Below are 12246 nucleotides of genomic sequence, written 5' to 3'. Positions count from 1 at the left end.
GGTCCTATATCCCAGGCCAGCAAGGCGCCTCACCCACTCCCAGAACCCAGCAGCTGCCGCGCTCCGCCGCCGCCACCTCCACCGCAGCCTCTGCCCTACCGCGCCGCGCCGCCAGCTGGGCAGCCACCGCTCCCACACTCCCGCCGCATTCTCTGCTCCTAGCTGCGCCGCTGCTGCGCGGTCTGGAAGGGCCTTGGCCTGGTACTAGGGCTCCAAGCACCAACAAGACTTCCTGCTTCTTTTGCCTCTCGCCCGCTTTTCAAATCTTCCAACCCCGGGCCGCCAGCACTTGGCAGCCCAGGCTAGGACACCAGCAGGCCTACCCAGTTGTCTGCGGGCACAGACCCAGGCAAGCAAGCGGACTGCATGCTTCCTAAAGTCAGGCCCTGGCCCAGCTGTCCTCTCCTCCTTCGCCCTCCACTTTATGATTTATATGTTTCTCTCATTTTTCATCAGTGTTTAGTGGGTACATTCTTCAGTTTTAACATGGCTTGCAATCTTAGTATTTTCCCTGATGGTTGGGCTCAATAATTCTGTAGAATGAGTACTCAGTGTACAGTAGTTAAATAAATATTAAATTGTGTGTGAAATTTCGAGCCACAGTCCCATTTTCCATTCTTTTTACAGTAAAAGTTTACCAAAAGAGTTCTCCACACATAGCCTCTCCAATTTTCTACTCAGAACATTCTTCTGGGTCAATCCAACAAGAATTTTGCTCCAGGACACACAGAATTTTGTATCCTGTTCTTGAAGAATCATGAAGTATCTCCATCTTATCTCATCTAGAATTTAACTCTGGCAAACTATCTTCTGAAACATTTTACTAGCAGTGACCCAGTTTATTACTTCTTAAAAGTATTATCCACTTGTCATTTCCCATCAGATATTTTGTATCAACTTTATTCTATAACATTGACTATTATTGCTCACTGTCCTTTAATGTTCTACATGTCCCCAACTTGCAACTGAAGGACCCTGAATCAGTACCCAGCTCTGTGCTCTCTTCTACTATCATTATAAATTTTCAAAGATTTCCAACTGATGGTTGTAATAGACATTCCCACCATATGGACTACCAAATTTTTATCTCTAGAGGATGTTCTCCCAGGGATTCCACAAGTATATATCCAGCTTCTCAGTTGACATACCCATATAGTTGCTTCATATCCATCTCAAATTCAACATCTTTATCCAAAACATACTAGTTCTCAGATACACTATGCAAACAATCTTTTCTGTAAAATTGATGACAACTACATTTTTCAGAAACTGCAAAGTCAAGCCTGATGTTTTCTTGTTCAACTTGGTTGACTTATACTTGAGAATTTTTTTTTTATCAAAGAGATTGACCTGTAGTTTTCTATTTTTGTGATTTCTTTGTCTGACTTTGTTATGAGTGTTATGCTGACCTAGGAAAAGGGAATTTGCCAGTTCCCCACTTTTCAGGTTTTGCAGGCATTTGAGAGGGTTTAATACTATTTTAACTATGTGGTGGAAATCACTGATGAAGCTATCAGTTCCTGGTCTTTTCTTTGATGGGACACTTTTTATTTCTGAATCATGCTCATTGGTTGTCATTAGTCTATTCATATTTCTGGCTTTCATAAGTATTATTTGATCGTATGTGATAAGGACTTTCTCCTTTTATTTTAGTTTGTGGATGTATAATTTCCACAATCTCCCTTTCAATATCTGTGATAAGTTCTAATAACTGCTCTTCATTTCTTATATTCATTAAACAAGTCTTCTCTCTTTTTTCCTTATATAGTCTAGGAATATTATTCTTTATAATGTTTTAAGAAGTAATGTCTACCTTCTTTGAATTTTTCTAGTCTTTTATTTATTTTTATTCTCATGTACATTTTTTGGTGGTACTGTGGTTTGAACTAAGGGCTTCTAGCTTCTAGACAGTATCTCTACCACTTGAGCCAAACTTTTAGGCTTTTTTGCTTTGGTTATTTTTAAGATACTATCCTGCTTTTTTGCTAGGCAATCCAGGACAGCCATCCTCCTAGTTATACTTTCAGCATTAGCTAGGATGACAGCTACTTTGCCTCTATTTATTTCCCCTATTCCTTCTGCAATGTTCATGCAGGGCTTACTTGTATCTTTCTCACTCCATAAAGTGTAATAGGTTATTTGAGAACTCTCTTGTATTTTTTTACCCTCTTTCTTTTTTTTCTTTAGATTTATTGCCATAAACTTCCCATTAAAATAACTTTTCATGCATCCCATAAGAATATTGTATTGTTTCCATTATGACTTTTATCAATGGAATTTTGTGTCCTTTTAATGTCTACATTTACACACTAGTGATTTAGTAATTTTAATTTCCATGTTTTTGAGACTTTTCCAATATTCCCCTATTAATGATTTCTTATTTCATACTATAACTTAAAAAGTACTTGATATGCTTTAAGTCTTAAATTTTTGAGACGTTTTTTGTGATATAACATGATCTGTATTGGAGAAAGTTCCCCATGTGATTGAGAGAAACACATATGCTTCTGTAGGGGGATGGAATGTTCTGTTTTATGACTTTATGATATGATAAACATCATAATCAGTGAATCAGGTAATTCAGACTCCCATTGTATACAATGCATGTGTTTTGAAATAAATCCATGTGTTTTCTCAATTTCATCCAATGGAAGCAGTGAGGAAAGGACATGAACAGGATGTTAAAACAGTAGCCTTTATTGAGCCAACTGCCTGATCATCACCCACGTAATGCATTCTCATTTACATTTTTTTAGATAATCCACCAGTTCTCATTCTGCTACTCTGTCTTTATGGGAACAAGGACCATTTTTTCCCCGAAACAGAAGTCTGTTTTCTCTCAAATCTAGTAACTCTTACAAAATATTAGAACACTTATTTGAAATATTTTGGCAATGGTGGAGAGAGTTTTGGTCAGTGTATTAGTTTTCTAGAGCTACCATCATAAAGTACCACATAGAGGTGGTTTAGCAACAGAAATGCTTTTTCCACAGTTCTGGAGGCTGGTAGTAAAAAAGTGCCAGGAATTTTGGTTCCTCTTGAGAGCACCGCCTTGGCTTGTAGATATTCATTTTCTCCAATGATCCTCCCTTCCTTTTGTCTTTGTGTCCTTCTAACAATAACCATTGTCATCTTGGATTTTGAATAACTGAAATAACAACATTAGTAATTTATTTTATAATTTATGATTTTTTGAAAGAGAAATGTGTTCAGTTATAAATGCATTTAGAGAAGACCAATTTTTACCCTGTGCACTCAACTCATTCACTCGTTCCTAGTTAAGACCACAGGTAAAGAAATTCTTCCATATTTTTTCTTTCATTGTCAACTACTTCCATTGACAAACCCATCACACTAGCAAGTATTATACTTAAATTTCGCTTAAAACAACATCGTGAAATAAAAAACCTTTCCAGGCATCTCTGCTCTTGCTCTAATATCATTTTCTTCCCCCTTATAGCACAAGGCTATAAAAAGGATAGCTCTACCCTTGAAGCCCCAATTATTCACCTTTCATATCTCTCTGTGATCTATCCAATCACCCATTGTGCTGATTTCTCATATGACATAGTAACATTTACCTTCATCAATCACAATCAGTTTGCTGAAATTTAAATACTAATTTCTGCTGCTCAATGATATGATAAGTATTATAAATATCCACCAAACCAACAGTGATCTTGGTTAAGTTCTTCCTTTAGGCTTTTCTGAAACTTACAGGTGTTCTGAATCTATCATCATTGCTTCTAGGCATTGCTCACCTCTTGAATTTACTAGGTATTTTAAGCATGACCATATCCTACTTCTGTCCTTGGAATCTAATGTCATCCTAAAACATTGTACCCTCATCACTTGGAAAATTGAAGTACTTTAATGTTTATGGATATGAATCTATAGAATGTGCTGACTTCTGCTTACTGAAAATATTTGAGATTTTTATTGCTATCATGAAATTTCATTTTATATATTATAGATTTTTTTGTCACAGAGGGAAAATTGAACTATGGTTTATAAGTTATTTGTTCTCTTTCTATATATAATATATGAAATATATAGATATTATATATTATATATACATATATATATATATATACACTGAATTATACTTGTTTTGTAAAATTCAGTTGGCTAAGGTTTTAAAGATGGTCATTGTAATGTTATGTCACAAAGCACATCGGAGCTATTTTACAAATTATAAATCCATATAGAAATAATTAATAGATTACAATTAATAGATTATAAATTAATTGAATAATCATATGAAAATATTGGAAGTATTATATAAAAACATTTAAAAATGGGTGGTAATATGGAGTACCATCTTCCCCAAGAAATGATGTTTGATATCTGACTAAATTTCCTTATTGTATAGCTAATTCTCATACCAATGTCTTTTGCTCATGTTACAATTCAGTTAAGTCCTTACCTAAAAGTGAGCAATACGTGGTTAGTACATACCTCAGTGTTAGAATGCTTGCCTAGCATTAGTAAATTTCTAGGTTTTAGTTCCACAGAAAATGAAAAAAGATAAAGAATTATAATTTCACTTCACAGTCTCCAGTTTTGAAGAGAAATATACATGTAAACATTACTATGGTATGAAAAAATGTATCCATGAAATTCTGAATAGAGTGTAACAGTCATGTCTGTATTTGGTGTAGGCAGAAACTAGGTTAAAATCCTCTGTGCAAAGTACATAATATATTGTAGCCAACCAATCATTTGATGACAATTAAGGAGAGTTTTGTTTTATACAATCCTACCTAATATTTACAATTGTACTATTTATACATACATATATATGACATATTTTACAGTTTAAGTAAAATTGGGCTTCTTGACATTAGTAGTTATCAAGCTATGATGCCTTTTACCTATAAAGCAACAATGATATTTATTAAGAAATTAAAAGTTTCAAAAGGTGTGAAATAGAAGTAGAAAAAAATGGAAAGAATTGAATTATACAAATCGGCTTCAGGGGCAGGAAATTAGCCATTCTGATGTCTCTTTTCTATTAGGGTAATCTTTAAGGTTATTCACTCCTGGGATTAGAATGATAGTGAAATAACTGGCCTAATGCTTCTTGGGAATGCAGAGATTGTAGGAATCAACCTGTGACTAAAACATTCAAAGAGTCTGCTACAGTCAGGACACAACACCTTCGCCTCCTTGAGTGGTGATCCTGTTTGACCATAACCAGTGGCTATTTGTCTGCTCTGTATGAGGACATATCTTTCATATCTAAGTGTGATATTGGATAGCATGTGTCTTGAGACAACCAGGTAACAAAGTTCCTCAAGGTTTTGCAAGTTAGATGAGGTATGACACACATGTACATTTTATCTAAATATCTAAGTCATTTTAGTTTAAACATAGTTTATTATATACCCATGCCATATGAATATTGGGATCAGAAATATTTTCTTTCTAGTTATTTTTATATAACCAGATTTCTCAGAAATGATTTGCACATAAATAATTCCCTGATACTTGCATTTATTATGCTAGAGCTAATCTATTCATTTCCTCTTTCCTCAAATTGCCCAACACATCTTTTATTTTTGAGGAATGAGTAGTGCCTAGAGTAATACTTGATAACAACTAAAAAGAATGTAATTGGAAATAAAAGTATGATGATGAGCATTGTGCTGGGTACTTTTATTCTATTCATTACTCCTCAGGAAACTTGGACATAAGTTTTTCAATTTCACTGAAATATAGCTGAATAAAATTTGTATATAGTCAAGCTGTATATGATGATGTTTAGATATATAATGTATGTGCATAAACATATCCAAATAATTGCTAGTATCAATTCAATTCACATAACCACTATGCATTTCCTATTATGCAAATATAGATTCAAATCTTTTCAAATATTTATGATTTTTTTCCTCTTCACAAAGCCTGTCTGTCACCTGGATGATTTGAGGAGTGTGTGAGTCCTCCAGTACTGTACAGAATAGTGAATTCTGTAATAGTCATATCTGTGTCACCATGCATGCAGACACTGTACTCCATACAATGCTGAACAGGACATTTAATACCTTCTAAGGGTCTTATAAGTGTATGTTTGTTAAGTTTCTGTTGTTTTGAATACCATCATATCACCTTACTTTGCTGCTTTTTATTAAAATGATATGCCACCTATGATGGTATCGGAATTCCTTCAGATAAGAGAGAGAATTTCATAGATAGACCATCCAAACTATTCCTATAATTAATTGCCAAACTATTTCTATAATTAATTAATCACATTTCCATGAGAGAGACTTATGAGATTCAAGTATTCAGAAAAATGGAGAGCAGGAAGGTAAAACACATCTTAGTCGCTGGATTGGCATCATTGGGAGGGAGAAGGACAAAAGGAAAGGTTGTAAGAGGGTGAATATGATGGAAAAGTTTTTTAATCAAGTATAAAAATGGAAAAATGAGACCTGTTGAAACTATTCCAGGAATGGGAGGCAGATTAAGGAGAATGATAGAGAAGGTGACTTCAACTATGACATAGTATAGTAACTTTTGTAAATGTCACAATATAACACTAGTACAACAATAATTAAAACATAGAAAATAAATATAGTAATGGCATTTTAAAATAAAAAATATAAATAAAGAGCTATAATATAAGTAAAAGAACATTTTCATATGCAGTTGCAGTGTTCTAATACTTTTCACTTTCTAACATTGTCTTTTCCTCACTCATCTCCCTGTAGTCCTCTAAAACAACCATGTTCTCTCTATTGCTTTTTCATCTAGTTATTTTTGCATACTATTATCTTATAGGTCTAGCTAGCACATATAAGGGAAAAGATGCAACCTCTGACCTTTTGAGCCTGGCTTATATTGCATAACATGGTATTCCCCAGATCCATTCTTTTACCTGAAAATAACATTATTTCATTTATCTTTATGCCCAAATAACACTCCATAGTATATATATATATATATATATATATATATATATATATATATATATACCACATTTCTTAATCCATTCATCATTTATGGGAGATTCAGGCTGTTTCCAAAGCTTGGCTATTGTGAACAGTGCTATAATAAACATGGTTGTGCAAGTGGCTCCATTGTATCCTGGAACACTTTCCTTTGTGTATGTGCTTAGGAGTGGTATTGCTGGGTCATATATTAGTTCTATTTTTAACGTTTTGAGGAACCTCCATACTGCTTTCTATAGTTGTACTAATTTATATTCTCACCCACAGTGTATAAGTGTTCCTTTTTTCCCCACATCCATGTCACCATTTCTTGTAGTTTGTATTATTGATAATAGTCATTCTGCCTGGGGTGAGATGAAATCTCAATATCATTCTGATTTACATTTCCGTTATGCCCAAGGATGTTGAGCATTTGTTTCTTCATGAATTTTTTAGACATTTGTACTTCTTTTTGTTATTTCAATTTTTTATTATTCATTTATTCACGTCTATACATTGTTTGGGTCACTTCTCCCCCCTATTCCCCTCCCCCAAACCCCTCTACTTCCAGGCAGAACCTGTTCTGCCCTTACCTCTAATTTTGTTGGAGAGAAGACATAAGCATAAGGAAGACAAAGCATTTTTGCTAGTTGAGTTAAGAATAGGTATACAAAAAGATTCCTAGCATTGCTTTCATGTACAAATGTGTTACAACCCAAGTTGATTCATCTCTAACTGATCTTTACAGTGGTTCCTGATCCTCTTCTTATGTTAACCCCTGTCACTTTAAGGTTTCTGTACTAGTTCTTCTGGAGTGGGGACATCAAATGCTTTCATGTTTTGGGTTTTCTACCTGTTCCCATATCTCCCACATGTGTTCTCCCTTTGTCATATTATCCAAGTCCAACCACATTGCTGCATTTGCCCTAGACCTAAAGTCCACATATGAGGGAGAACATATGATTTTTGGTCTTCTGAGCCTGGCTAACCTTGATTAGAGTAGTTCTGTATTTAGTTTATTTTGCTTATTTATTCAAGCCAGGGTACTATATATGCATACATGGAAATATCACAACCACTCCTGTATCATTGTTGTATAGCAAAAAATTAATAAAGTATAAAAAGAAACAAAAGAAAGAAATATTGGTTTTAATCCACTGGTTATTTCTGGCTACACAGGAGCATAGACAGCATCAGGGTGTGCAGTGAGGGGAAGCAGAGACCCATCCCCAGAAAGTGCAATGGGTGTGTATCAGATTCCCTTTCCCATGATCAATGAGGGATCACTGAAAAAAATAATCTCTCTACACAAACCGTGAATATCATAGTGGATTTCTGACAACCTAGCATCAACATTATTGAAAATATCAGGCCTCATTATTTAAATCCCAGACTTGAAAACATAAAACTGTAGGAGTCCATTCTAGGCTTCGTAATGCCAACAGCAATGGTATATATGTTATCATTAAACATATGGAGACAGAAGTTCTTTGACATTCATTGTGTAGACCAAAGGAGCAAGCTGAGCCTTCTCAAATATTTTGTGTGCTGGTTGTTGACACAGGCCTCAGTCATGCTTTATGAGCACTCTACCACTGAGATTCTTCCCAAGAAGTCTTTTGAATTAGTAGCAGCAAGGGGAGGAATGTTGGGCCATGTTTGAAGGAAGGCAAACAGAAGAAAACCTGGAGAAGAAAGATTGTTTTCTTTTTCTTCAAGGATATCTAAGGAAACATTATGCTAAATCTTCCCTGGAAGAGTCAGACACATGAGAAGTAGCATGTTCCAGTTCCAGTGGTTGAAGCACATGGAAATGTATATTTGTGAAGATGCTCATCCTTACTTTGGCAATGAATGAGCAAGGAAGGGGATGTCCTTGGAAGGTTCTGTGCATAAGATTGATTCATGGAGATAAAGAAGCCAGACACTGATGGAATGTTCTTTCCATGTTTCCACAATCCCACCATGTGTACACAACACAAGCAAACTTAACAAGTAATTTGGGAACCTGGATTAAATAGGAATCTTTGAGTCACATATTACAACAAATGATGACACTGACATCACAGCTTCTCTATGTCCCATGAGAGGAACCCCATGGCTTTCTAGGGACACAATTGCAAGGAAGTTGATTACTTAAGTCAATGTTGTCTTGTACATCTCTGTCACTCCACCAAAATTAATGTTTTTATTTCTGTCTTTTTTATAGGATTCTGTGCTTGACATAATTGCTCTCATTTAGTTATTTTTGTTTATTTGTATATTTAGTTTAATTACATTCTATTTATTTCACTAAGGGAAGAAATTCCCAAAAGATGCAATAGATAATTTCTTCTCCATTGTTTTCTGGCTTCATTCACAATTGAGTACTAAAAGATATTTCTTGTATTTCCAGGTAGCATGTTATGAATTTCAAGTCTAATGGCAAGATATTTAAGTCTTTGCTCATGAACACATGGATGATCACCCTGTACTGGCCACAATTAAATTCATTGGTATAAGAAGGTATACATTTTTAAAATAAGGGAAAATTTTGACTTTTTCCTGGAAGAAAGTACTACAATTATAGAGAAATTATGAAAATTTAGTAATCTTTCAGTAATGCAATTTTGTACTATCCAGAGATATTAGCATAGATTTATCTGGAGAATCACCTTAGCTGCTAGACAATGTGATCTCTAAATCAATCTTCAGCAAATACCAATTGCATGTGTTGCAACAATGATATGTCATCATGAATCTATAGGGATGATGGCTAAAGTACCTCATCTGTATTTTGAGGAGTCTATCAGATAATTCTGAGGCTCGCCAAAGTTGGAGCCAATTGTTCTAAAAGATAGATAGGCTAAATATGTTCTCAACTTTCTTTTTGTTTGAAGGAATTAAACAATTCCCTACTTTATTCTTTGTCTCAAAATTTGGTTAGAAGTGAAAAAAAGTGTTGGTGTATAATAAAGGGAGTGGAAATTAGAGGAAGGACAAGTACAAGATAGAGATTAATGTTGAGACACACTGGAAGTGAAAGCTTTCACATATCTTGCTTTACCACATACAAGAAAAGAGGTTTTATTAAGAATTCTCAGCCTTTAAAATATCTATCGCATTTATTAAAATCTTGACTGCTAGTCTTCATTACCAGTGCTGATGATCCATAAGTCCACAGAGGTTCCCAGAATTTTCATATATGCCCACATTTAAATTAATATTGTTGTTGCTTATCCAGAAATCATTTACTTTATTTTATTTTGACACCAACATTTCCATATGGTCAGAATTAACATGGGACCCAGAAAGCAACATGTATTTATGAGTTTAATCTCCTGTAACTGACAGAAGATCAAGAATACCAGCCTTTAATCTTAAGCCTGTTCCTCTCCTTCTACCTGCTTACCATACTGGGAAACCTGATCAACTTGACCACAAGCTCTGACTCCTACTTCCACACACCCATGTACTTCTTTCTCTCCAATCTGTCCTTTAATAACATGTTTGACCATATTCACAGTCCCAAAGTTGCTGGTGAGTATAAAAACACAGGATTAGAGCATTACTTACATAAGATGTCTTATCCAGGTTTGCTTTGTCATAATTTTTGCAACCATAGAAAATTTTCTCCTTGTAGTAATGGCCTATGACAGCTATGTGGGCATTTGTCAGCCCCTTAGGTACACAGTCATCATGAACCTTTGCCTCTGTGTCATTCTGGCTCTGGTGTCTCTCTCTCTGGATGAAGTGGTCTACATATTGCTGGCGTTGAGTCTGCCCTTCTGCACAGACTTAGAAACATCAAACATCTTCTGCAAACATGCTCACATTATCAAGCTTACCCCTTCTGACCTGTAATTAATAACAACCTGATAATTGTTTCAGCTTGCATACTTGGTAGTATCCCTCTCACTGGAATAATTTTATTTTATATTAACATTGTGTCCTCTCTTTTGAGAATGTCATATCATAAAGAAAGAATAAAGCCTTTTCGACTTGTGGTTCTCATTTGTCTGTTTTGTCTTTGTTTTATGGGCAGGCTTAGGGGTGTGCATTAGTTCTTCAATTTCAGACTCTTTCAGGAAGATGGCAGTGGCTTCACTGGTGTATGCTATGTTCCCTCAAATATGGAACCCCTTTATCTATTCTTTGAGGAACAAAGACCTGAAAATGGCCTTGGGAAGTCTCATCAGTAGGTTTGCTTAACTTGTATCATGTATTGTTTTCTTTCAACTTGAGGTTTTGGAGTAATTCAAAGAATGTAGATTTCTAGTCAGCTATAAATCTGACTCTCTGTCATCATTTTATTTTGAATAATGACATAACATTTGGACAAGGTAGATTTTAAGCTTGCTTGAAACTGTTTTCATTCTTGACTGGATCTCTGAGTTTTGATTTATAATTACAATTTTCTAAACACAGTTTTCATGAGATTTTACAGAAGCATGTTGGGGCCAGGGATTCCAATTTCAGCAAATATTCTCCGGTCTACCCATTTTTTAAATTTATTTTTTTATTGTTGTACTGGGAGTACACTGTGACATTCGCAAAAGTTCTTACAATATAGCATGGTTGAATTCACCAACTCCATCATGCTCCTATATCCTTCTTGTCCCCATTCCTGGAATAGTTTTAGCAGGTCTCATTTTTCCACTTACATACCTGAGCATGTAATATTTCCACCATATTCATCTTCCTACTTCGTTTCCTTAATATTCACCCTCCTACACCCTTTCCTTATATCCTTCCCCCTTCCCCTGGTATCTACCTTCAACCCAACAGGACCTGCTTTGCCTTCCTGATTTTATTTTGCAAAAAAATGGCATTTTTGTTTGTTTAAGATAGCTATCCAGGAAGTTTCATTGTGATATTTCCATGTGTATATGTATTATAATCCAAACTGGTTCATTCCCTCTATTTTTCTCCTTTCTATGTTAATCCCCTTCTTATGGTGATTTTAAGAGATTTAAAAATTTTATATTCATTCTTGTATATGAAGTACATCAACCATATTCACCTTCTTAAGTTCCTTCATTTACACTCCTTCTCTTATATGTGACCTCCCCTTAGTGTAACCTGTTTTTCATAATTCTGCTTCTATTTGTAATAGGTCTATATATGAGAAGGAACATGGAGCCTTTGACTTTCTGAACCTGGCTAACTTCACTTATGATGATGTTCTCCCATTTCATTCATTTACATGCAAATGACAAAATTTCCTTCTTTATGTCTGAATAACATTCAATTGTATGTAAATACCACATTTCCTTAATCCATTCATCAGTGGTGGGACATCTTCACTTTTTCCATAGCTTACTTATTGTGA

The 12246-nt window shown here is 35.0% G+C and overlaps 1 pseudogene; it reads left to right on the top strand.

Annotated features, from left to right (window-relative positions):
* Window positions 1–8370: 8370 nt before the first annotated feature.
* Window positions 8371–11126, top strand: LOC141417250 (olfactory receptor 7G2-like; annotated as a pseudogene).
* Window positions 11127–12246: the final 1120 nt, after the last annotated feature.

The sequence above is a fragment of the Castor canadensis genome, chromosome 15 (assembly GCF_047511655.1).
Source record: "Castor canadensis chromosome 15, mCasCan1.hap1v2, whole genome shotgun sequence".
Classification (NCBI taxonomy): domain Eukaryota; kingdom Metazoa; phylum Chordata; class Mammalia; order Rodentia; family Castoridae; genus Castor; species Castor canadensis.
The sequence above is the reverse complement of the archived record's forward strand: the minus strand, read 5'-3'. Positions and strand labels throughout refer to the sequence as shown.